The 27,848-nt window shown below is 43.7% G+C and overlaps 2 protein-coding genes across 5 annotated transcripts in view; one reads left to right on the top strand and one right to left on the bottom strand.

Moving 5' to 3' along the window:
• The window catches only part of INSYN2B (inhibitory synaptic factor family member 2B), a 118,859-nt gene extending 93,090 nt beyond the window's left edge, over positions 1 to 25,769 (bottom strand). Inside the window, exon 1 of one of the 2 annotated variants that reach the window (XM_050794650.1) lies at positions 25,305 to 25,769. The gene's annotated coding sequence lies outside the window, so the exon portion shown is untranslated. The remainder of the gene's footprint in view (positions 1 to 25,304) is intronic. The other variant, XM_050794651.1, reaches the window with a different exon arrangement.
• Positions 1 to 27,848, top strand: part of DOCK2 (dedicator of cytokinesis 2) — a 433,847-nt gene that overhangs the window by 306,531 nt on the left and 99,468 nt on the right. The gene's annotated exons all lie outside the window — the stretch shown is intronic.

Raw genomic sequence — 27,848 nt, 5'->3', positions numbered from 1 at the left:
TTCTATGCCCTCTGAAGCAAGGCAACCCCATAACCTTGCAGAGATTCGGGAATGATGGAAGCTGAGGAGCTACATGGCCATGTCAGGAGGATGATGAGATCACCAGGCAGCTGCCATCAAGTTAGGATTCAGGGTGATCCTGGAGGAGAAGGGGAGATGCCCCTGCCTGGGACCACACAGGATAAAAGGGCATCTGGACAGTGCCAGGCCATGTTCAGAAAGTGAAGGGCCTTTCCCATAGGAAGGTTCTGGGCCCAAACACTTACTGAGCGCCTACTGTGTAGCTGGCGTATTCAATAAGTGTTAAAGGAAGGGAGAGAGAGAGACTGGGAGGGAAGAAAGGAGGAGGAGGAGCCCCTGGACAGTGGGTGCTGCCACTCTGAGGCTCCTCCAAGGCCAGTTTGTGGCTTCTACCTTACATCTTTATACCTTTGAATTGGATGAAATGTATTTTCTCTTGGTCATTAGGGCACCAGTGCACAATTTCAGTATGACTTTGTTAGTTCTTTCCACTTGGTCATTAATGTTCTGGGGACTGTGTATGAAACAGTATCATACAGGAGAAGAAGGCAGGCAAACCTGGTTTCGAATTCCAGCCTAGCCACTACATAGCTGTGGAACCACAGAGACATTCTTTAACCAATCTGAAACTGAGTTTCTTCATCTGGGCAATGGGCACTAAGAATTCCTGCCTCCCAGGGCTTTAGCAAAGTGCCAACAGAGTCCGTGCTACATAGCAGAGGTTCCATAGATTCAGTTCCTTTTCATGTCTCATGGTCAAGGTGGCCTTGCCTGAAACTAAGACATAGCTCATTGTACTGCTCGAGTCAGAGCAAGCCAAGTGTGCTTTGGGCAGCTAATGTACCTAAGCCTGGGTCGTGAGAGTCCTAAAAAGGAACAGGGTGTGGCTCTGGAGCTCAAGAAAACAGAGTCAGATGTGGGGGAGACATAAATTTGAAAAAAAAAAAAGAGAGAGCACTAGGCTTGGGTTCTGGAGTCTGGGTTATCTTCCCGGCTTTGCCACTAATTTGCTACATGTCCTTGATTAAGTCACAGTAGTTCTCTGAATCTCAGTTTCCTTTTCTCTCCTGCAAGGGCAAAACTTGATGGTCTCTAAGATTCATCCTGGTTGAGCAAGTGCTAAGCTGCATGGCACAAATTTCAGATGCTCCTTTCAGTGTGTCCAAGAAGAAAATTCTCAGAGACAGTTGGAGTGCCTGGGAGCGGCTAGAAAAAATTAGGGAAATGATGCCAAGATTTAACCACAAGTGATACTGCTAACTTAAGAGGCTGCTCCTGATCTCATGGGGGTCTTAAATTCTTTCCTCCAGTCCCTCTCTCTTGGGTTGTATTGGAAAGATTACTGAAGTGACCTCAAGCACAACAGGTTGGATTCAGGTTAGATTTAAGGAGGGACTTCCAAACAAATGCTTTTATAGACATGAGCTTGCAAGTGAACAGAGAGAAAGGCATCATCTACTTTTTAGAAGCCTTAAGATGCTGGGCACAGGTATATTTTGCATTCCTGAAAAGTGATGTGCTAAGAAAATACATTGACTCAATCCTGCTTAAAATGCACCGAAGTGTTCACTATTTAAACTCACGGGGATGCCCTTAAATTCACCTGTTTGTAAATACAAGCTTTGTTCAACGAGGTTTTTAAAGTGAAGTTTCCCTATCTGGATCTCTCTCATAAAAAGTTCAAATGTAATCTTTCTCAGAGGCAGAGAAATAAATTGAATTCATTCTCAAGGTTCCTTTTAGACCTATGGGTCCAGGAATGCATCAAATATAAGGAAAATGTGTATGATGTTTCTGTATTGGCCAACATGACTGGTTTGTGTCCCTGGAGGACCTGCAGAGCCAGCACTGTCTTCCTTGAGTATGTCTCAATCATGAACACCAGGCAAAACCACAGGAGCAATACCGTTATTCTGGAGAGTTTATTCTGGGGCCTACTAGATGCTGAGTAGAATTTGGAATCCGATTTGACTTCCATTTACTCTGCACCTTGTACTTTGCAGTTATAAGACTGTCAGCGCCATGAGGGCAGGGACTATGTGTGATTTGCTTCTCACTGCCTGGCATGGAATAAGGGCACTCAATAAATAATGGTGAGTGAATGAATGAATTAAAGTGGACACATCAATTCTAGTTGCCTTTCTGGCCTTTAGCCAGGTACTTAACTGCTCTGAGCCCCAGTTTCTGCATCCCTAGCATGGGGATAGTAAGAGTTCCTACTTTGTAGGATTGTCATCAGGATTCAATGAGACAAAATAGACAAAGTGCTTAGTGCATTGTATAGAACGTAATAGGCACTGAACCAATGTTAGCTTAGTACTACTTTTTCTATGTAAGACTATGTTGTCCTTTCCACAGCCCTGTAAGGAGAAGTATGCTATCCCCACTGAACAGATGAGAAAACTGAAGCTCAGAGGTGTCAGGTGACTGCGTGAGGTCACAGGTGGGACTGGGACTCCTTGGTCTGTCCTCTTTCTACTGCTAAACAGTCTGGTGAAACCACATAAGGACTCATTCCTGGTAATGGGACACTAAAGGCAATGTACAAGGAAGTCTCAGGAATATATGGAAACCCTTCTGAGTTTTCCAGCCCCCAGAGTACCTTAGCTCTGTGGAGTGAAGTCCTTTGATTGTCTCAGGTTCCTGATCTGTTCATGACCCTGTTAGCCCAAAAGCTGGTAGAACTCCATGTGGTGTTACTGTTCTTTGTCTCCCTGACTCTCCCCTGCTCCCCACCTGCATCGCCTTAGGCATTTATTATTTCCTTAAACATGCCTATTTGCAGAGACACACTGAGCTAAGCAGCAAAAGTGGAGGTTTCCAGTGGGAAGTCCACTGTGAGGGTGTAAGGCGTCAGGAGAGGTCCTACCAGCTCACCTTGACCAAGGTGCTCATATGCTGTGCTTTTGAAAATGCAAGCAGTGCAAGAACATTTAAAATTCACCCAGTGGATACGTTCCCTGTGTGGAACCAAGCAGACATGAGTGCAAGTGTGAAACATGACGTCCACCTGCACAGAGAAGGACAAAACACAGTCTTTGTCAACTTGATTGTCTCCCCTGTGGTGAGAAATGAGGGCCTGGCTAAATGGAACACAGAGAATCTGGAAACTTTGTTTTGCAAAAAAAAAAAAAAAAAAAAGGCACCTACCCCATTTACACTTTACTGCATTGTTAATAAGGAGCTTATGAATCTATTAGATATGGTCTTTGCCTTCCTTCTCCATTCTAAGCTTGGGTTTCTGGGGACAGTGAAAAGCCCCAAAGGTGGGAAAAGCAAGAGGAGGGCAAACAGAAAGTCTGCAAACTCCATCATCCGAATAACAGGGCTGATGGTTTAGAACGTTCTGCTTGAAAAGCTGGTGTGCATATTTAAATTACAGCTTTCCATACACAGAAAAGGCAGCTGTTACCATTAGCCCAGCCCCCTTTCCCTCTTATTATTAAAATAGAGGACAAAGGGGGTGCTTTTTTTCCTGGGTTTCTTTTTTGGTATAAATTTACAAAATGTGGTTTAAATGTTGATTGTATAGGAACAATGTCACATTTTAAGATGCAATGTTAGGCATGGAACTCTCTTAAAGATTGTTAAGTAAGTATTAAATCCAGGAAAAAAGCTGGTGTGCAGCAATGCCCAGCAATAAAGGGCATTCAGGCAGGAGGGGCTGTCATTCATCAGCTACCCAGTCACCCTCATAATTGGTTCAGGGCAAAGGGGTCTCACCTTTTCATGCTTCTCTGTTTTGCCAAAAATACTTGAGAGAGTCGGGGAAAAGCCTAGTACACTTTGTGTCTCTCAAAGACAATGTGTTTTATCAGCATTAGCAACTCATGGTTGGTTAAGAAATGAGGCAGGTTCCTAGAATCCAAATCAAACAGCTTCCATTAGTAAATTACTAACTTAACAAAGTCTTTAAGCCTAGGACTGGGCAGAAACAACATTTGAAAATGTAGGTAGCGTTGCAGAATATTCTGATGAGTAGAAATCATGTATAAAAAGCACAAACTGGCTGGGCATGGTGGCTCATGCCTGTAATCCCAGCACTTTGGGAGGCTGAGGTGGGCAGATCATGAGGTCAGGAGATTGAGACCATCCTGGCTAACACGGTGAAACTCTGTCTGTACTAAAAATACGAAAAAATTAGCCAAGCGTGGTGTTGTGTGCCTGTAGTCCCAGCTACTCCGGGGGCTGAGGCAGGAGAATCACTTGAACCCGAGATGGCGCCACTGCACTCCAGCCTGGGCAACAGAGAGAGACTCCGTCTCAAAAAAAAAAAAAAAGCACAAACTATTCCTAACAACTTTAGGGGAATCAGAAGATCATTCTGCAGAAGTAGAACAGATTTGATGGCTTGATGTTACTAGAAAGAAGTTTATGGTTCAACATAAGGAAGAACTTTCTAGCAATTTTAATAGTCCACAGGGTGAGGGAATTTCTGATTAGGTAGAGATCTCTCTCTCTTTGGAATCTTGCAAGCAGCGGTCACTGGATCTTTTATTGGGAATGCTTCACAGAGGATCATGCATGAGGGTAAGTGTTGGACTAAAGGACCTTAGAGAGTCCGTCCAGTTCTGAGGTCCCCAGCTGTATGCTACTTGGCCTTGACTAGATATTTTACTAACGGGTGCCATCCTAGTTATTCCACATCCTTAGAGTCATTGTAGATCTAGAAAGATCTAGAAGTAGTTCTGTGGAGACCGGGTAGAATGCTCAGAGGGCAAAATAGGAAATACAACAATAGGATGGAAAAGAGGTTTGGTCAGGAAAAGAGGAAACAGAAGCACTTTAGAGAGCTGAGCCTGCAATATTAGGAAGGAGTGCAGGCAGCTTGTTTGGTTTCTGTTGAGGTCCAGATAAGAGTAAACAGGTTAAATGAAATTTAACCAATGTAAAGCTAGATCATCAGAGGCAGAGTGTCAGATCTCAGGCTATCAATCCCTCAAAGAATTGCCTTTATTGAAGGTGGATGAGGGAATGGTCAGGTTGAGGAGCATTTTATGCTTTTGTGAAACTGATTAGGGCAAGGTCTACCCTGCCTCTGTAAGTTCTTTCATAAGGACCCATGATAAATTTCCACCAGTGTATAGTGCCAGATGAGAAAATAATGTGGTTCCTGTAGAAAGCTATGTATGCCTTCCAAGTCAAAAGATAAAAACTGTATACATGGGTATCTTCTTTTTCTTAGTGTTAGAGAATTCAGAGACAGATCCTAGGGTATTTACATCTGCTCAGTTCAGGTGCCTGAAAGGTGCTATTTCTGATTCTTGTAGCAGATGAACTCATTTCAGGCCATTGATAATGTTCATATGTCTTGTTTTTCAGCCTGCCATTCATCTCACATCTTTTGGGAAGTGAGTAGGCTCAACTCTCATATACTCAAGATGAAATGGAATAAAAAGGAAAATTATTGATTGGAAAGAAACATGGGGTTCTAGGATAGGTTTTCAAGGTGGATTGGAGGATTTCTATCACTTAAAATGACCAATAATGGAGGGCCAGTCATTTGACTCCACATTCTTGGCCATCATTAGTCACCTGTACTGGTGTTGTGCATATTCGGGCCTCTGTGTTGTTGTTCCCTCCTCCCACAATCCATGGTTTTACTTTCCATGGTTTGTTACTTGCAGTCAGTTGTGGTCCAAAGATATTAAATGGAAAATCCACAGATAAATAATTCATAAGTTTTAAATTGTGTACTATTCTGAGTCATGTGATGAAATCCTACTCTCTTCACCTAGGATGTGAATCCTGCCTTTGTCCAGTATATTCACTGTACAGAAATGCATGTATAGGAAAAAATCATACTATGTATAGGGTTCAGTATAGACTATGAACTGAATATATATACTAGGGTTCATAGTATATATAGGTTCACTATCCATGGATTTGGGCATCCACTGGGAGTCTTGGAACATATCACTGAGGACTAAGAAAGATGACTGTAGCTATCATGGTAAACACCCCAGTATATTACATGAGTGAGTGATGGCAGTGACGCACTGTTTATGTCAACCTGTTGCCCATTTGCAACTTCATGCATGTAGGGAGATCAGTCATATGTCCTACAATTGTCATTGGCCATAGATGAGGGGACATAAATGGGTAGCCCCCCAAGGGCAATTAATGGATCATCATCATTTTTGATGTTTCCACACCTAGGATAAAGGCTGTCAGAGTTCTGGTATCTGTGAAGGTTTGTGGAATTAAATTAAGATGAATGGAATATAATTGAAGTGACTTGAACTGCACTGAACAGAATTAAATTGAATTGCCTAGTCTTGCCTTGCATCAGGGGAATGTATTACCTTTGCTAGCTAATCAACTCTAACAACAGAGCAAGAATAAGTATAGCATGCTGAGCATAATGGTTGAAATTTAAACATGTGTTCATTTTAAAACTATTGACTGTGCACCTTTTAAATTCAGGCACTGCGTTGGATGCTGGGAAAACATGGTGAACGAAGCAGACATTTCTCTGCCTCGAGGAGCTCCACCTAGGAAAGGAGACAAGCACTAAACAAGTCTTGCATAAATAAATATCTAATTAAAATTGTGACAAGTGCTAAGAAGGAAAAGTATAAAGTTGTGTAAGAAGAATAGAAGCCAGGCCAGGTGCAGTGGCTCATGCCTGTAATCCCAGCACTTTGGGAGGCCGAGGTGGATGGATTACTTGAAGTTAGGAGTTCAAGACCAGCCTGGCCAATATGGTGAAACTCCTTTTCTACTAAAAATACAAAAAATTAGCCAGGTATGATGGCAGGTGCCTGTAATCCCAGCTCCTCAGGAGGCTGAGGCAGGAGAATCACTTGAACCCAGGAGGCAGAGGTTACAGTGAGCTGAGATTGCACCACTGCACTCCAGCCTGGGTGACAAAGTGAGACTCGGTCTCAAAAAAAAAAAAAAAAAAAAAAAAAAAAGAAGAAGAAGAATAGAGGCCAGAACTTACTAGAACAAACCAATTTGTCCAACTTGGAGAAAGTCAGTGTGTCTGGGCAGAGTGGTGGCTGATGAACCTGAGCTAAAGGCTTCACGCTTTATTGTGGCTAAGTAGAGATGTGAGTAATAGGACTGGGTTTTTAAAAAGCCTACTCTGGTTGCTTCCTGGAGGGGAGAGAGCAAGATTGGAAACAGAGGACAGTTAGGAGGCTATTCCCGTAGTGTAAGGGAGACATGATGGTGGACTGACCTGAGGTGGAGAGAAAAGGGGAGAGTCTGGCCATATGTTATAGGTGCAGTCAGAAAGAACTTGATCAAGAGTTGGATGTGGCCAGAGAAAGTAGTAAAGATGTCAAAGGTTTCCATAGAGGCAACTGGAAAGTGGGGGAGGATGGAGGTTCCATTTCCCAAGAGAAGGAAGAGAACTAGATTTGGGGTGAGCAAAGACGTAAAGATGAATACCAACTGAGCATCTTGAGTTTGAGATGCCTGCAAACAGTCACCTGGAGTTGTCAGACAGGTAGTTGTGTCTGTCACTCCGTCTGCAAATATGTGCTGAAAGCCTAATCTGTGTCAGGCTCCATGGTGGGTTAGACAAAGAGGTGAGACAAGATTCCTAACCTCTCGGAACTTATTGTCTATTGCTTGAAATGACGTATTAGAAAATACAGCAATAAGAAGCAGGGAATGATAACACTTAGAGAGAAAGAGAAGGAAACAGGGCCTACCATAGGAGTTGAAAGGGGAAGAAAGCACTTTCTGCTGAGATGGCAAATGTCAAGGTAGACATCAAAATAAGGAGAAAGGGTATCGAGGCCAGGCTGGGGATGAGGCAGAATTATCCTTGCCCAGAACAGAGAAAGCCTTAGCTCCCCTGTTCTTGCCTGGCTATATTCTGCAAATATCCCTAGGCCAGGTGCAGGGTGGGATGTGGAAGGGTAAGGGTGGAAGCTCTAGCTGGGCTAAGGCTAAGTGTGGAAGAATTGACATTTTGATGCTTAAGTGGGGCTTTGGGGCTATCTTTACAGTTACAGCTCCCATCCCTGAAATGGCTACTGGGTTCCCCTGGAATATGTGTATCAGGAAACAACACCTTCCACCCCTCTGCTCTGTGTTCATAAGGTGCTGTCACCAAAAGAGAGTCTGGGAGGGCCTGAGGATGCTCTTCACAATGGTGCCTCTTTAAAATGGTCCAGGTGGGCTGGGTGTCAGTTTATGTCCATGAACGGACGAGATAGATGATGACAGCTCTCTATTTTCTCTAAATAAAATTAAATCTAACCCACAGCAGCCCTGACCTGACTTGGCTGGCATTCACAGGAACTCAATCTCAGCCTTCAATTATGCCTCCATCCCTCTCTGCTCCCTCCCCATCCAGAGAGTCATACAAAAGTCCCTGGGGACCTATGCTGAGCAGTGCATTCATGGTGACTCCTCTGGTCCTAGGCCCATTGTGGTCACTGCTGATATTCTCATTGTACAATTGTGCATGTCCCTTAGAGCTGGAGGCTTTGCTGGTTTGGTAGTGCTGGGCCCAGCGGGCAACCATCATCGGGGCACTTACACAGCCATTCCCCTCCGGAACACGCCAAAGCAGGTGTGACTGATCTTTGCTACCCAGAATCTTAACCCATCTCCTCACCCAGTCTTGGGAGTCTCTTTTCACCCTTTCTTTGCCTCAGTTTCTGCTTCTTCCTCCCTCCCAGCAACATTTGTTCCTCTTCCTTCCCCCTAGCATCATTCACTCACTAGAGATGCTCTCTAAGGCCTTGGCTCTTACCCTTGAGCACCCAGCAGAGTTCCTGGGAAGGCTGGTTAAACATAGACCGCTGGGTCTGCCCCTAGATTGTCTAATTCAGTGGGTGTGGGGTGGAGCCTGAGGATGTGCATTTCAAACAAGTTTTCAGATGCTGCTGCTGCTGCTACTCCAGGGCCCACACAAAGAGAACTACTGCTCTAACGGGAAGGAACAAAAGTCCTACCCCCATGGAAGTGGCAGGATTAGGGGAGGGAGAAGGGGGAGGAGAATTCCAGAAAGGTTGAGGTACAAATAAATATTTCCACCAGCTTCCCTGCCATCCACCACCTCCTGTTGAATGATGAAATTCTACTGACCAAAACATGATTCAGGTGTGGATTTGGGGAACTCATCTGTGTGCAGAGGGAGACCCAAGGGAATTACATTTTGCGCTTTATCCCTGGTGACCACAGGCCTTTTCTTAGCCTGGAGTTCAGGACTTCTGGTCTGGGACTCCCAAACTCTGGCCCACATCAGGCCATTTCTGGAAAGTTGCTCTGCTCCCATCCCCAAGCTCAGACTATAGATTTCTTTTCTGTTGCCTGGGCCTGTCATTGAGAAGACTGGCATCATCTGCAGAATGTATTTGCAAGTAAAATGTTCAAGCAGCAGGAGGGAGGCCTGGGAGGGGGCAGCTAGACGCGGTGAACTATGTCAGACAAGTGGCCCATGGGAGCTGGCGGCCCTCTGGCCAGCTCTTCTGCTGGAATAGAGACCCAACATCTCTGCCTGCAGGGCTTCCTTTTGCACTTTTCTCAGTGCCCAGAGACGGGGCTGCCCTTGAAGGGACCATGGTCGAAGTTGGTAAGCCAAAAGTCAGCCCTTCCGCCTCATCTCCCAGCAGCAGTACTACCAGGTGATCAGGCTGGAGCTGCCCTGCCTTCAAATCTTATTGGTGCCATGTACTAACTGAGTCAAGTTTCAGATGAGCTGCTTCTCCCCTCTGAGCCAAAGTGCCCTCATTTGTAAAAGGTGGCTAATAATGGCATCTACTTCCCAGTGTTGCTTGGAGGATTCGAAGGGGAACTGCATAGAAATTGCTTAGCTAGTATCTGGCACATAGCACATGTGCAAATAAAGGTGAGTCTCCATTGCTCATGACTATTACTCTGTTCTGGATATTGGCATTCATATCTCAGTTTTCCTCATGGACCATGAGCTCCTTAAGAGAAGAAGCCAGGTCTGATTCCCTTTTGAATCAATTCATTCAATCACCAAGCATCTGTTAAAGTTGGACTGTGTGCCACTTCCTGTGCTAGGAGCCCATCATCCATTGCTGCACATAGTATGTAAGTGTTACTTGATGGTTAATGAGTGAAAGGGGAGGATTGCAGAGAAGGCTTACAAAAGATACATTTTATTGAATTCTTACTGTGTGCTAAGGCAGTGCTCCTTAAACTTCCATGGGCCTAATAACCACTTGCAGATCTTAGAATCACATTCTGATTCTTCAGCTGTGGGCTGGGACTTGCAATTCTTCATTTCTAAGAAGCTCCCAGGTGATGCTAATGCTTCTGGTCTACAGGCCACACTTTGATTAGCAAGATAGACACTCCTGTGCATTATGTCACTACTGCTTGCAAAACCTTATGGGATGAGCTTAGCAATGAGAGTTTATAGAGATTAAATAGCTTGCTTAAGATCACACAGCTGGCTAGTGTTGGAGTCAGGTCAGCATGCCTCATTTTTGTCTGTTGAGCTCACTCACCCTAAGAGCAGTGGTTCCCAATGTTTGGCACATATTAAGATCACCCAGGGAGAATTAAACATCCTGATGTCGGGAGAGCTGGGTGGCAGGTAATTCTAATGTGCAGCAGAGTTTAGGAACCATGGCCTCAGAGTCCAACCTTATCCAAGGTACAAGAAAGGAAAGGAGAAGAATTTTGACATCTCTCTAATTTCAGGTGCCATTTATAGACTTTCAGAATTTGGAGGTCTAGGCCTCTTTATGATGTTACAGATGAGGAAACTGAGGCCTACAGAGGTTAAAATATTCACCCAAAATCACTTAACTCATTGATGGCAAAGTTAGGACTAGAACTCAGGCATCTGGGCTCTCACCTTTGACCCAGTTCCTGTGCTGGAGGAGAAATCCAGGAACAGAGTATCCATTGGAAAGCCATCTGCATGCTCCTCCGCCAGCTGGGAACTTGGAGGCTCAAAGGAGACTTAGGTTTCCCTAAGATGAACCAGGGAAACATCCACTACCCTCAGAAGAGCAGGAGGGTTTCCTTTGCAATATTCTGCCAATCTTGAAATGGCAGTGTGCAACAGAACATACTTTGAAGTTGTAAGGCCTTTAAAATTCCAAGATGAAATATATAATCCCATTATGGTAGCAGCATAATTGGTGGCTTGGTTTAGTGTAATAAGGATTTATTGTTTTAATCATAACATAATGTACATTGGTTGGTTGCTTCATAACAAAGATATAATGGGCTACAAATGTGTACAATAAGATTTTGGGTGGGGGGGTCAAGGGAATGGCATGACTCAAAGTTTAAGAGCCCCAAATGTTAGCTGTGCCTGTGTAGCTTTACCATATAACCCATTGACAACTTAGCCCTATGATGTGCTGGTATGCTTAAGTGTAACCATTTATTGAGCACTTATTCTATGAGCAGAATGGTATTATCCACTTAAGGAATGTAATCACATTTAATCTATGTAAGATCCCCATGAAGTCAGCATTACTTACAGAGGCCTGCACAGCAGTAATTGGAGGAGCTGGGATGCAAATTCAGCTGTGAGTGAATTCAAATCACCACACTCGGCATAGGAGCTGGCTCCATACCTTTATTTTACAGGTGAGGATGAGACAGGAAAAGCAATCCTTCCACACAGGGACAGCAAGTGGCAGGACAGAGCTGAGACTATGGTCTCCTCACTCTGGGACGAGTGTTGTTTCCTACTACATCCATGGAAAATGAGGCCAGAAAGATTGGCCGGGACTCCATGAACTGTTCCCCTTCCTACTCAGGCTCCAGCCGTCATGCAAGGAGGAGGTTACTTTCCATACAGACCAGACTTTGGTCTAATGTTTTTGAGGAACCTATTCAATTAAAGAGAGCCCTTCATCAATCCATGTCCTATCAAACTAGATTTAAATTAACACATGCTACATAGATAACTACAATCTGTGTCCCACTGATTCTTCCATCTGGGATCATATTCTATATCCATTTATTGAGCAAGTAATGGTGAAGTACCTCCTATGTGCCAGGCACTGTGCCAGGTGCTGGGGATAAAGAGATAAGGAGAAAGTAGGACACTGAACCAGTCTCTGCCTTCCTGGTCTTGAAGTAGACAGAGATAGATAAAGTGAGTTCTGGAAAACTGCCATCAGTGCCATGAAAGTGATATGCACAGGGATGTGAGAGCTCAGAGGAGGGCCCTGACCCCAACTAGGGGTGGAGAGAATACCAGAAACCTTTCCAGATGAAGTGATTTCAAATACGGGACCTGAAATTCAGTAGAGGTGACAATGTCAATTGTTTAAAAGGTAGGTAGATATGTGTGTTGGCTCAGATGCTGAACAAGGCTTCTGGTAAAGGCAACAGCATGTGGTCAGGCTGTCAGAGGTGATCAGAATATGATCTAGATGTGCACGTTGGAGGGAAATTAGTAGAAATTCTATGTGGCCAGATGGCAAAGTTTAAAGGGTAGAGTAGGAAGAGTGGAAGAAATGAGACTGAAAGGGAAGAAGGACAAGGTCATGCAGGGAACTGACCACCATGCTAAGAGGTTTAAATTTTGACTCTAGCCGGGCGCGGTGGCTCAAGCCTGTAATCCCAGCACTTTGGGAGGCCGAGACGGGCGGATCACGAGGTCAGGAGATCGAGACCATCCTGGCTAACACGGTGAAACCCCGTCTCTAGCCTGTAGTCCCAGCTACTCGGGAGGCTGAGGCTGGAGAATGGCGTGAACCCGGGAGGCGGAGCTTGCAGTGAGCTGAGATCCGGCCACTGCACTCCAGCCTGGGTGACAGAGCGAGACTCCGTCTCAAAAAAAAAAAAAAAAAAAAAAAAAAAAATTTGACTCTATGAGTAAGTGGGATCTATTTAAGTAGGATTGAGACTTAGTCTCTTTTCCATTGTAGAGAGATCACACTCTGACTGCAACAGAGAGAACTGATTAGAGGGGCCAGAGTGGAAAGCAGGGGGTACATTTAGGAGGCTACTGCAATAATCCAGGTACTGATGATGGTAGCATCAATCAGTGCAGTAAGAGTGCAGGGAGAGAAATGAACAAACTTGAGACAAATTTCTTTTTCTTTTTCAAGACAAATATCTAAATCCCCAGGGCTTGGTGATTTATTGAATGTGGGAGGAGCGAGAGAAAGGGTGGAACAAAGGACTATGGGGGGATTACTGTCCTGGTCAAAGTGGCTGGTTCTGAAAAGGAACACAGGGGGAGGAGGAAGAAAGGTCTGAGAGGGGCAGGATCATGTTGACACATTAATATGAGCTGCCCATGAGGTGGAAATGTACAGGAGGAAGTTGGATGCTGGATGTATAAGTCTGAAGCTTCAAGGATTCTCTCCTATCAGAAAAGACCCCAAAGCTGACAACACTTTGTCATCTCATGAGAAATGGCCAAAAGAATGACAGCTGAGAAGACCTTTGTCCTTTAAAATCACAGCAAATGAGGCAGTCCACTTAACCTCTTTGATGGGAGTCCAGCCACTCCCCTCCTTGGGATATTTTTACTGAGTGCTTTCTATGTGTCAGGCATCGAGGATCAGGACTGGGAAGAAGGTTCCTGCCCTTGAGTATCTCCAGGGCCAGTGGGGGCAGACACATGAGCATATGGTTAAGATACCACATTACAGGTGAAAGAAACGTTTGGGGGTCAATGTTCAGTGGGCCCAAGTGCTCTTCGACTTCAGTGTGGTAAATATCTCCATGGAGTTGGTGCAGATACTTGTGGGATGGTTTTCGTTTTTCATTTTGATGAATGATGTGCAAAGCTCACAACTGCAGAGAAACTGAGACTTCAACTTAAGCTTCAAAATCTTCACATTTTTCAATGTTATCACAATTTTGACTCTCTCCAGTTATTAGGAAGGGCACTCCCCAGGTCAACTCACTTGATACTGTGTTAATGGTGATGAGCAGAATAAAAGGAGGACGAATTGAGTGTGATTAGAACACAGAGACAGACTGCCCTGTTCTACCCGTACCAGGTAGAATAGAGAAGGCTTCCCGGGGGAATAAATGGCACTTGTGTGGGTCTTTAAAAATGAATTATGCACTTTAGGAGGCCAAGGCAGGAGAATCACTTGAGTCCAGGAGTTTGAGACTACCGCGAATAACATGGCGAGACCATGTCTCTACAAAAAAAAATTTTAAAATAGCCTGTTGTGGTGGCATGTGCCTGTGGTCCCAGCTTCTCTGGAGGCTGAGGTGAGAGGATTGCTTGAGCCCAGCAAGTCAAGCCTACAGTGAGCCACGATCATGCCACTGCACTTACCCTAGGTATCAGAGTGAGACTCTGTTTCAAAAAAGAAAAAATGGCCAGGGGTGGTGGCTCACGCCTGTAATCCCAGCACTTTGGGAGGCTGAGGCAGGTAGATCACCTGAGGTCAGGAGCTCAAGAACAGCTTGGCCAACATGGTGAAACACTGTCTCTACTAAAAATACAAAAATTAGCTGGGGCTGGTGTCAGGCGCTTGTAATCCCAGCTACTTGGGAGGCTGAGGCAGGAGATTCACTTGAACTCCGGAGGTGGAGTTTGCAGCAAGTCGAGATCATGCCACTGCGCTCCAGCCTGGGTGACAGAGTGAGGCTCCATCTCAAAAAACAAATAAAAAAGGAAAAAATGAATTGGACTTCATTTGTGTCAGAGAGAGCATCCATGGCTTTTGCAAATGCCAAGTAGTGAAGAGAAGTTGAGAGTAGGTGGTATGTAGGAGAGTGGGGAGAATTCACAGAGTGGACAGCTTTGCATGCCATTCTGTGGAGGCATTCCCCAGAGGGGAATGACAGAGGCTGTAGGGAAGAGGTCACACGTGCAGTGTCCACAGGGTCCAGGCAGAAAACAACAGTGAGAGAACTAGGTGGGGTGACCACCTGTCCTTGTTACCTAGGACTGAGGGGTTTTCCAGGAAAAGTCTCCCAGCAGACCAAGATGAGTTGATCACCCTAGAATGAGGGCAGGCCTTGCCTGCCTAGAAAGGGCCTGCTCTCTTCGGTGGGCAGCTCCTTGGAAATGTAGACTGGGATTGCTGGATCTTCCAAATGTCCAAGAGAAACTGAATATCCGAAATTTAATGCAAGTTCTTCTGGTTTTTAAACGTTGACAACAAACTCAAATGTTTTAAAAACATGATGCCGGCCAAACCAAACATTTCTGTGGGCTGTGTGAGGCCTGCAGGCTGCCCTCTTGAGGATCTCTGGCTACAGTGATGTAAGTAAAGCCTCCCATGTCCCACCTTGTTCCTGCCCTGAGGCCAGTTAAAGGCATGTTCAGATGACTTTCATTATGCAGAGTGACTTCAGTGATCAATCGTTTAGTTTTTAATTTGATGTTCTTAACCAGATTTGGATGCTGAGCACAGAATGTAATGGATCAAAACGGCAATGAATAGTGGTAATAGGGACATGCATTCCATTTTTTTTTTTTTTTGAAAGATGAAATAATTGCTCAATGGCTTGTCCTGTCCCAAACCTGGAAACCTATTTGGTCAGAAAAATAAGAAAGTATTTCTCAAATATCAGCCTTAAGGTTTATTTATCCTGGGCATCTGGGCAGCCCCCTGGCTGAAATAAGGCTAGGAAAGAACAATCACTTTGTGTGTATCTTGGAAGGTCCGGGGACTGCTGTTTGAAGGTGGTGGAGGGTGATAGAGTTAACTCAACATTGTCTTCCTGTGACTGGGTTGTAATGTGACTATGGAGAAACCACCTAACTTCTCTGGTCCATGGTTTCCCCATCTGTGCTGCAGGGAGGCTAGCTTGCAGGATAGTTCCCAAGAAGCATCCTCCCCATCAACTCTTTAAGCTTTAACTTTGATTTGACTTTTGCTGGGATTTCTCTGGCCCTGCCAGGGTGAAAGAGTCAAGGGAGATTTTAAGGAAAAAATCAGTCCAGACAACTGTGACATCTTTTTTCTTTTCTAGATGGAATTAGTAGATATGGGGCTTTAATAAGTTGATCTGATATCTGGGCTTCACCAGGCCAGCTCTCTGAATGGCATTTTTCATTGTGTCACTTGATTTTTCTTTAATTAAGTGTGGATAAGACTATAGGTATGGGAGCTGGGTGCAGGAAGAAACCTTCAAAGGCAGGGGTTTTGCAGTCAGGGAGCCATCCTCTCCAAGAGAGGGGAGGTGGGGCAGGTGGGGGAGGACCTGCATTCATGCCAAGCTGCAGTGTCACCTTTATTAATGATGACGGGGAGAGGGAGTCAGCAGGCAGCTAATGCAGACTGCAGAGGATGGTAATCGGGAGGTGTTGCTACCATTCCAAAGGACGGGGAAGTGGGACAAATAGGAATTTAAGAGGCAAGAGGTGAACAGAGGCAGAGAAAGGCAAAAAAAAAAAAAAAAAAAAATTGAGTATGATGTCATCTGGAAAATTGCAAACAAATGAATCAATGAAGTATCATTCCCAGAGCAGGGAGGAAGCTGCCAGAGAAGGAGCCAGGCTGCTGGGAGCTGGGACCTGACAGGAAGCACAAGCTGGGTTGGCTATGCAGTGCCCTAGCCAGGGGTCAGCCACAGCTGGCACGTGAGCCCTAGGAATGGACTTCTACTTTCTTCTGCCCCTTTCCTCCTAGAGCCTTTTTTTTTTTCCCCCACGAAAGACATCAGAAGAATGCTCTATCCAAAGGGGCTTTACAGGAGCTCGTTAATGTGAACCCTTGGAGTCAGCTTTTCAAACAGTTATCTCTGAGTTCAGCTTCATAGGATTTTTCTCATCATGGGGATCAGCTTCATAAAAGCCAGAGTGTGATGATTCTGCCAGTTTTTGCTGTTAACAGATGAAATAGTACTCCCTTTATAGAAATGAAGAGCAAGGACTTTGGGTAGCTTTCTTTAGTTCTCAAGAACTCGTCAGCAGAGCTGCCCTGAAGGCAACACAGTAGGCAGGTGCCTGCATGGCATCCTATTACCTACAGATTGAGGATCAAAGCCCTTAGCCAGGCATTCAAGGCCCTTCCATAGTCTTCCCCTCCAAATATCTCTCATAGTCACCCATGAACTTCTGCTGTACCCAGGCACCTTGCTCATTTCCACCTCTGCCACTTTCCTCATCCTGTTCCAACATATAAATATGAGGCAGCAATTTCTCAATATATATACTACCACTTTCCTGCCCTTGCCCATGGCAGACATCACTAATCGATCACCACACTCTTTCCTGCTGAGCTAGGTCTTGGCCTTAGAATTATTTCTAACGCAGCTCCCCAGACAGTCACTACCAATCAATTAAATTAATCAAATTATAAAATAAAATGTATTTTCTATTATTGATCTAAGATGTCCTTTCCCGTTCTTAGCTCAATCTCTATCAATCTTGTAGTTTCTCAAATCCTACAGGCTCTGTGAAATTTTCAGTATTTCTACCTTCATAGATTGTTCCTGCTTATTAAAAGCCTAGTGCAAACCTTACCTATAGCATGCATTTTGCACTTATAATTTGGATCATAATGTATCTTCCTCTTTATGGATCAGAGCTTCTCAACATGAGTGCTAGTGACATTTGGGGCTGGATCATTTTCTTTGTGATGGCTATCCTATGCCTTGTAGGATATTTTAGCAGCATCCTTGGCTTTTACCCAATAGATGTCAGTAGCAACCCTCTCCATCACTTTTGACAATGAAAAATATTTAAAGGCATTATTAAATGCCCTTTGAGGGCCAAAATTGCCCCATTTGAGAGCCACTGTGAGATAGATGATTGATTGATTGATAGATAGATAGATAGATAGATAGATAGATAGATAGATAAAATCTCTCCTGTTAGTCTGAGACCTTCAGGGTGTGGACCAGGATCATACATGACATAGCTCCTTACACACAATAAGTGCTAAATAAATATTTGATAACTGATTGATTAATTGGAAATGAGGACTGAGGAATTGTCTAGAAAGCGGGAAAAATGTTCCCCACTGTGGACTAAGAATTACACCTTCAGTGTGTCCTTGCTGCAGTTAAGCACTGTGGAATTGAGCAATGCAGAGTTTGCAAAGGGGCCACCTCCATGCAACCATCCCGCTCCCCAATAAGCTGTTAGAAGATCCTAGCACCTGAGTGTGCTGTGACTAGCAGATCTCTTGCAGCAGAAACAACTAGAAGAGGGAGGAAGTGTTAAAAGAGGCCTGGATAATACGTTTGGCTTGAACTTTAAAACATGATGTGAGAGACCTTCATTCCTCTTCACTCCTCAAGAAGGAAAACGAGGTAAACTGAAGAAATCCTTTTATCCACAAAGTAATCTTCCCTCCTGGAAGCTATCTGGCTTGGTCACCTTATGTTCTGTGAACATATTTATCTGTCAGCCCCCTCTACTCCCTTAAACAATAGAGGCTTTGTAAAGGGAGAAAAAGGGAAGAAACGATAAATCTTCACTCACAATGCAGCTGCCCCCATTTCTGCAGGGGGGTTTAAATCATCCTTCACGAGTGAACCAGAAGCGAACTCTACACATCTCCGGTTGATCACAGACTGTTCCTGGTGAACCAGGAATGGAACTGAGACTGAGCATTGCAAGAAGTCTTTTGAATACCTATGTGTGCTAGGCTCTTTAAGGGACCATCTGCATGTGTCTTCTACCTTCATCCTCACTACAGTCCTAAAGAGTCAGAATGGTTATCTCCATTTACAATGAGAGAACAGGGTCTAAGGGGTAAAACAATTTGTCCAGAGTTCCAGAGCATGTCAAGAAGAGCTGGCATTGATCCCAGGACTTAGGATGTGTCCAGTGCCTGCCAGAAAAGCTACATCTATGAGAAACTAGATATATTTCCTAGTATGTGGTATTGGTACCTCATACAGAACCCTTCTTAGCCTTCAAATCCCAAATACTGCAGAAAACAGAAGGGGTGTCCTCTGCCATTCAGAAGAGTCATTAAGAAGGCTAGTTCTGTCTATGTAACTGTGTAACTTTACCAATTGGTCTATCTGTGTATCTAGCTAGCTTTATCCATATGTGCATATATCCATCTATTCATTCATTGATTCATCTGTTCATTTATCCATCTGTCCATCCATCCATCATCCATTCCTCCACTTCTAAATAGGCACAAGAGATGTCAATGATGTTTCCTAATATTCAAGGCTAATTCAGCAGGGGGAGAGGTGGTGAAGTGAACGATCGCACACTTTTCTTTTCTTCATTGTCTTTTGAGGTATAGCTTAATTTTAATGATAATAAGATAATATGTTTGCAAAAATGATAGTCTCCTTTCTTTCTAAATTAAATGAAAGCATTCTGAAGTCAAGCTGATCTAGGCAAGCTATATCTCCTCTCTGTTCCTTGGTTTCCTCATCTATAAAGTACAAATGGTACTACCAACATCTACTGAAAGTTTGGAGGATTACTTAAGATAAAGCATACACAGTGAGTGCTTGACGCATAGTAAGTACTCTGTAACTGTCAGCTATTATGATCATCCGTGTACTTTTTAACAGCCTCTAACACGTAAACATCTGACTAATACTACTCTTCTGATTTTTTTCTTCCCTTGTTATGACCCTATAAAAAGTCCTTTCAGATGGGAAACAGAGGCTTAACACTGTATCTAACACATATTTAGCCCTTGAAATGGTGATTATTATTACTGTTGTTTAGCCCACAATACCTCCTGTCCAAGACTTCACATCCTTTAGGGACAACTTTTCCCATAGAAGGTTGACCTTCGTGTCATTTTACCTTGGATGTACATGTTTGCAGGAAAGAGTGGGAGCTGCTTAGGATCGTTATCCAGAGGTCTACACCCTAGCAATGTTCCTGGTTTTGATTTTTCTCGGGGAGGTGTGAACTGAGGAATGTACCATATTTTCCTGCACAGCCTTTCCTGAGATGTTCAGTGTGAGGCACAGAAGCCCATCATTGTTGTATACATGGGGAATAAATCCTTGTTTCTGAACCTGTTCTTTTTGCGTTATATTTCTGATCCCCTCCCCCAACACCCACACACACATTTCCATGGAGAGAGTTAGAAACAGGATAATTATGTTCTGTTCCATTAAAAACTGGGGTATCCTAAATGATAACCCCTCTCCTGGCAAGCAGGCTTCTCAGGTAGGCCCCCAGACTTGAATGGCTTTAACCAGAGGCTGGGAGCCTCCAAAATTAGGCTTCTGTTCATTCAACTCTGCATGACAGGGAGATGAGCCCACTGGACTTGAAGACAAATGGAATCAACAGTCAACGTAAAACTAAAGTCCATGCCCACACCTGCCAAAGGAGGGCCAGACTCAGCTAGAAAATAATCATTTAGCAAGAAATGCTTGCTGAAGAGTGACAACCATCAGGAATGAGGAAGAGTCAACATTTAAAACTTAATTTGTGCCTTTCACAAACTCCTGACCCTGGGAACAAGTCCAGTCTAGTGCCTTGGAGATGGGCTGGTGTGGAAAGACATGGAAACCGCTTCTCCAAAGAGGAGAGCTTTCCAACACCCAACAGCCAGAGCAAGCTTCTCAAAGTCCAAATCAATGGCTTCTCTTTGCACTTAACAAGAAAACCCCAATTCTTGCACTGACCTCCAAGGGCCCATGGGATCGGACTGCTGCCTGTCTCTCTGACCTCATCATTTACGGAGCCTTCCCTCAGTCATACCTTTCCACCACACTGAACTTCTTTCAGCTCCTCTGACACTCCAAGCACATCCCACTTCAGGGCCTTTGCATCTACTGTTTTGCCAGATTTTTGCATGACCTGTTTTCATCATTCAGGTTTCTACTCAGATGTCAACTCTTAAAGAAGCCACTACAATCCATTCTATTGAAAAGAGGGCAAATATTCCATCTCCATGCTATTGCTTTGTAATATTTCATTAGTAGCACATATCATTATCTAAAATGATCTTACATATATATTTCCTTGTTTAAAGTGTGTTCCCTCTATTCCCAGCTCTTCCCGACTGGGATATGAGCTTCTTAAGAACAAAACCTTTGGTAGCCTTCTCAGCTGTATCCCCAGTATCTAGAACCATGCCTGGCACATAGTAGGTGCTGAAGAAATATTTGTTGAATTAAGGAATGTGTGAAAGAATTATCTCACTCTGGCTCACTAGAATACAATTTAAGATAGGGTGCGTTCAGAGGTAGAACAAAACTTCTTTCATTTCTGGCCTCTCCTAAGGCAAAGGTAGTCAACACAGGACCCTAACTTTTCAGAGTTTATGGAGGGAGTGGTCCCTGTAACATTATTTTAGAGATGAGAAATTCTATAATAAATTCAATCTCCCATCTAACAAATATTTATTGAACCCATCCAATGTGCAAGTTCAACTCTAGCTTCTGACAAAGAACAATGAATAAATGGACACAAATCTCTGCCCATGAGAGTGCCGACATGGAAGACATGGCAGGCTTTTAAGAGAACACAGGGCTTACAGTCGGAAAGGCCTAAGTTTTAGGCCCTATATCACCATATACCAAAAGTCTGCATAAGCAAGCTACCTGACCTCCAGGCATCTAACTTTCCTCCTCTATAAAATGGGCATAAAGCTGACCTCATGAGATTATTGAGAGGATTCAGTCATTGCTGTACCCCTGGCACCTAGCACTTGGTGGTCGCTATTGAGATGATGAATGTAGGGCTCTGGGCAAAAGGAATGAATTAATGGAATTTTTTTTCCTTCCACTTCCCCTTGTGATTAAACATCTCATCATATACTTTAGAAGTTTTCAAGTGATCTCAAAAAGAAAAAAAAGAAGAAGATTTTAAAGTGATTTCACACCACAGAGCCACAAGCACAGGCTCCAACCAGGATCAGAAGGTGTTAGTTTCAAATGAAGAGTGTGTAATGAATTCAGGCTCCTCCTCGAGCCTTGATTCAAAGCGGCCTGTGCTTCTGGCCCCTCGTCTGTGCTTGAGAGCTATCTGTCATTAATGCCTACAGCATCAGGCAGGGGTGCACTTGGCTGACTCTGCTGGAGTTGCCATGTTATACAGATGGAACATGTCAGGGCACACCCAGCGTATGCAACATCCAAGTGGCATCTTTCTGTTTTCTGTGATGTTATGCCTTTGACATGTAGCAGTCCACACGAACCTTGTGGATCAAGAAGCTTCTTAGGAAAGAAGGTGATTTGGTTTATTCTATTGCACAGCAGGATGCCCTGAGTAACCAAAGAGTGTCACTGCACGCAAAGACAGACAGACACCTTCTTAAAGCCGAACAACTGGGAAACTAAGTTTTCGATGAAGACAGTTATTTTTCATGCTTCTGAACAATGTGGGCACTGTTGTCACTTTTCCTACCTGCCAGCAACTGTTCCTGAATAAAAGAACTCTCCCGGCATGCTTTGTTCCAAGAGGTACACACTGGACTTACTGAACAGCGGCATGTTGTTAACCAAAAGCATGTTCAGTGGCAGAGCCTCTTAGCTGTTCATCCCAAGCTGTGATTGGGAGCGGTGGTGTGTCCATAGATAGTCATAGGTAGGCGGAGTCATCATTTCCTCTGTCCAGGTCAGGAATTTCAATGAGCTAATCTGCATAGCTTATCTGGACTTCAGTCAGCAACAAGACAATACTAATAATAGCTGCTATTATCGAAGGCTTTCTGTACTCTAAGTCCTTTACACAAATTAATTGAATCCTCACCAAAACCATGTGAAGTAAGGAATATTTTTATCTCCTTTTATAGATGAGGCAACTGAGGCATAAGACCCTGCTTGAGGTCACAAAACTAGTAAGAGATAGAGCTGAGATTTGAACTCAGGCTTTCTGTCTCCTAAGTCCCCACTCTCATGCTTGCATCCTGGCAGAGCCAGATGTAAGCCCTTTAGAGTACTGCCTTATCTGTCCTGCTCATTGCTCCACCCCTCGCACCTAGCACAGAGCCCAGAACGCAAGGACAGACCGCATACCTTAGTTTTCTCAGAGAGTGCTCCCAATTACAATTCTGAACTGCCTGATAAAGCTCTAAAATGAATGGGTTTTAGAGTCCCTGTTTTTCCTGACACCAAAGCCTCCCACTTCCAGTCCTGGACCCACCACACAGACAGCACCAATTTCATCCAAGAATAAAATCTGTTACATAACCAGATGGCAGACATGGGGGTGAATACAGAAGCAACCTGTGAGTGCATTCGGCCACTCCTAGTCTCCAAAGCACAGCTCCTAGAAAGAACTTTTCATCTCTCTCTGAGCCTCCCTCGGCATGCAAACTTTCCTTCATCTCCTCTCGTTGGTGCTTTCTATATTTTATTTTATTTTGGTCGTGCGCATTATTTGAAGTTACTATAGCAACGTGTCACCAGCTGGTATCACATAGTAATGTTGGCATTTAGGTAGCAAGCTTCCGAAGTTGGCTGTTTTTCTCCCTCTGCGATCTCATCACTCCTACTAATCTTAGGTGAGTGGGGGATGCATGGGCAGCACCCATGTCCCTCGCCCCTATTTTGTTTGTTTCCAAAGGCAGGGCACACTGGTAGCCTTTCCCTCAGTTCCCTTGGCACTGCAGGGGTCCTGGCTGTGTGTGTATGTGTAGGTGTGTTTGCATTAGAGGTTGTTAAATAGATATGTTTAAGTTGAATGTTGCACACTAAAATTATTGGCATTATCAATATGATGATGATGATGATGATGATGATGTCTTTTTTTTTAACAAAAGAATGGAATGATTTGGGAAGAGCTAATCTCCTGATCACAATCACCTAGTATCCCAGCTAATTAATTCTGGTCACATAATATTGGGTTTCTCTTTTTTTCCCTCATCGTCACACAGTGAACAGACCCTCACTCTTTCCCTTTGGAGCTTCCAAGTGTGCAAGACCTCCCTATGTCCCGATGGGCTGAATTAATTGAGAGGATTGATTGTCTTGGATCACTGAAGAGGGGTCTGTACAGCAAATAAGCCCTGCCACTCAAGGTGTTAAGTAGCCCCTCATCAGCCAAGTGCCTGTGATGATTGCACTTATTTTTACACGTTTGACCTAGTTTCAAACCGTGTCTCTTCATGCTGTGATTCATTAGCCACGTTTTAAACCATCCCAATCGGGGCGAGGTGACACTGCCTGGTTTGTGCCAGAGTCTCAGATACAATTTCTCCCTGGAATTTAATATGCAAGTCTCCCTGGAATTCTGTTTTAAGAAGCAGTTTCCCATCCTGGCATGCTGCTTGGGTATGGATGAGTGGCTGCCTCATTCCTAGGTAGTAAATATGTCGATTACAGAATTTCTGCCAGGGATGAAAAGAAGGGGATTCTTGCTAGCCTGGAGACTACAAGGGATCCCTCCACCCCTCTGTCCCCCATGTAGTATTCAGGCTTTTCCAGGTTTCTGACAGGGCTGGGAGTTCAAGGTCCTACACTATAAAGTTTGAACAACGTCACTGTTAGGGCTCTCTAAGTTGCTAGGGCAAATGCAGTCTGATCAACATCCCCTCACCCCCTATTCCTATGTCTCCTTCTAAAAATTTAAGACGTGGTGGATATGGAAGTAAGGTCTCAAACTTTTATAGAGGGGCAGGACACAAATGCCATTTTTGAGGAAACTACTGAAAAAGAGACACACGTCAGAGAAGTAAAATGTTATTCCATGATTCTATCACTGTGTGACAAAAGAGGTGGTTTTTAAAATCCAAATGACAGAAAGGAGACTTTTCTGAACACGAAGCTGCTGCTAGTGTCTCACTCCGTTTCAGGTTATCGATCAGTCGCATCGGTGTGATTTCCCACAGATCTGATACCAAAGTGGGCTGGACACCATAGCAGAAAAAAAAGATGCTTCTAGTCGGAAGTAAAACACTGTCACTTTTCATTAACAGCCAAATGCAGGTAACTTGTCCAAACTTCAGTCACATTGCACTGCAAATCGTTCTGAAAGGCATGCAACCGGGTTTTTCTACGTGGTAGTGAGAACTAAGAAATTAACAAGCTGGTAAAAGTAATTTTGATTGATCAGTGAACTACAACACACCGACCAACTCCTAATAAAAAGATAATGGTTTCTTTCATAAAATAGCCACTCTCTCTAGATGGGGACTGGAATCCCCCTCCCTTTTTATCTTCTAAAATGAAGAATGGAAGTTTCTCTAAACAAGGCTTAAGACAATGCATCCTTTTCAAGCCAATTCCAGGCAACTTGAGAGCCAAGGTTTGTTTTTCTTCGCTTTTTTCCCCTTTCGAATTCAAATCAAGCCGTTGGAAATAACAAGCATTCCATGTCTATGCATTTGAGAAGCCTGCAATTCTGACAGTGGTGGATTTTCCGCTACATACCACCACACACACACAGACAAGCTCCCAGTCTCACTGTTCATTCAAGTCAAAGCTTTAAAAGTAAACTATTGTCCAAGAGATGATCGCATTTTCTCTTAGAGGACCATGGATCATAAAAAATAAAACCTACACACATCTCTTACCTTGAAGCAGTGGAATTACCTGCAAAGGATGGTCCCCCTTCCTTGCACAATGAGCCAGGCTTTGACCAGCAGCAAAATTACTCCAAAAGAAGGAATAATAAGTCCTTTATGTTGTAATTTTCACTGTTTATATGCAAGAAGTGTAGTGGGTCTGCTCACGTAGGAATAAATAAAAAGCCGAACAAACTGCTCGGCAGCTACCATGTGAAAAGAAAAGACCTCTAGTGGCCACAGGCTGAATTCTTTAAGGAAGGGAGAGGAGAGATGGAGGGAGCAGCGGAAACACACGCTCCCGTGTGTGTATAGACACACGCACACACACATGCAGGCACACACACATGCACATACACACACTCCTACACCCCTCAAATGCTAAGGTTTCTCCTTTCTTGCATTTGGCCTGGCTGGAGGTAGAAACGAGAATAATGGTTTTTTCTTGATGTAAGTGGGAGCCGGTTAAATTAGTGACGGCGGTGTTCTGTCTAGTTTGAAAGGGATAATTTCACACACTCACTACTACCTCCTGGGGGCCTGAGCAGGAAAACAAATTTGACTCTGGCTCTTCAAGGAGGTGCCACTCGGTGTAGAGGCTACAAGTTCCCATCAACAAAGCATCATCAGCCATTGTCCCTGAGAGTCTCAGCTTTGTGATCTCCTCCGGATTTGCATGTTTTCTAGTCATTTATGGTGTGTGGGTGTGGTGGTCACTTGGCAGAGAGAGCCAGCTTCCTGGGCTTGTAACCTTCGCAGTCATGACAGGCACCTTGCTTAGAAGGGCTCCATGGCTGTTTCAAAACGGAATAATTTTAAACAAGGGCTTTGCATTTTTACTTCATTCTGAGACCTACTAATTATATAGCTTTTCCTGCTGACAAGGAAAGCATGCTATCCCTAACTTCCCAATTGGAAAGAACCTAGAAACAAATGAAAATTCGTATCATGGGAGCTACTTTTGGGAGTGTAAGCTTACAAAACAGTTTTCCAAAAGGCTTCTTGTTTCTCTACCACTGGAACGAAATTGTAAACCTGGGAGGAAATATATACACATGAATATATACATACAGGCATACCTCGTTTTATTATGCTTCACAGATACCTGTTTTTTACAAATTGAAGGTTTGTGGCAGCCCTGCATTGAGCAAGTCTCTTGGCACCATTTTTCCAACAGTCTGTGCTCACTTCGTATCTCTGCATCAAGTTTGGAAATCCAAGCAATATTTCAGATTTTTTTCATTATTATTATACCTGTTATGGTAATCTGTGACAGTGACCTTTAATGTTACTATTACCATTATTTTAGGGCACCATAAACAAACTTCACGAAGGCAAACTTCACTGTTCTTTTTTTAAGAAACTGCCACAGCCACTCCAGTCTTCAGCAACCACCACCCTGAACAATCAGCATCCATCAGCATCAAGCCCAGACCCTCCCCCGGCAAAATGATTCCTATTTACTGAAGGCTCGGATGATCATTAGAGTTTTTTTAGATCATTAATTTTTTAAATTAAGGTTTATGTTCTCAAATTAAAATTTATGTTTTTTTAAACATAATGCTATTGCATACTTAATAGACTACAATACAGTGTTAACATAACTTTTATATACACTGAGAAGCCAAAACATTCATGTGACTGGCTTGATTGTGATATTCACTTTATTGTGGTGATCTGGAACCAAACCCATAATATCTTCAAGGTATGCCTGTATATATTTCATATTTGTTATTAACAAAAGAAGAACTTTATATATATATATATATATATATATATATATATATATATATATGGCAGCAGTTTATGGTAAAAAAATGCTTTTTTTTTTTTTTTTTTTGGTTCAAACATAATACTTCCAGCCAGGCCATCTTCCACAAGCCCGTGCTTGGCTGGACCACAGTGGAACTTCATTTGGCCAAGATGGCAGTCCCAGTGGAAATGTGCAAGAGACAGTCAAGAATGACTTCTCACCCCTGGTGGATTCGTGGCTAGTGCTTTGTTTACTAGGTTCCGGAATAGATCTCCCTGAGTGCTGCTTGCAGACACTGAAAACTCACCCTGATATGGACTGATAAAATCTGGGAAAGAGGAAGCAGAAGAGGCTATGCTGATGTCTTCTGGTGCATGAAAGGGTGTGGTTCCTCCTCTGCTCCCAGGGTCTCCTCTCTGTGTCCCTGCTTTGATTGCCCTCTTGTTTGAATCTTTCTGGTACTTAGCTGGCTTTGCAAATTGAGGGTCTTACTCTTTTTCTCTCATGGGTTAATCTTCCTTTCCTGACTAGATATTAACTCACAAACAGCAAGGGCCATCTCTTCTCATTTCCTTCATCCCTCTCAGCCCTTACCAACTGGCAGGTCCCAGGAGGTGCTGGGTTGCCACTGACTGATTCCTGGTGATCCAACTACGGATTCCTCTGCAGAGAACTTTAGTGCATTTCAAGGTGCGAAAGGAGCCATCTGATTGGTTTGGTACTCCTCTAGAGGTAGATTCAGATGATTTATTGTCCCATTTGACAGATGAGACAATTGGGACTTACACATGTAAAATTAT

The sequence above is a fragment of the Macaca thibetana genome, chromosome 6 (genome assembly GCF_024542745.1).
Source record: "Macaca thibetana thibetana isolate TM-01 chromosome 6, ASM2454274v1, whole genome shotgun sequence".
NCBI classification, from domain to species: Eukaryota; Metazoa; Chordata; class Mammalia; order Primates; family Cercopithecidae; genus Macaca; species Macaca thibetana.
The sequence above is the reverse complement of the archived record's forward strand: the minus strand, read 5'-3'. Positions and strand labels throughout refer to the sequence as shown.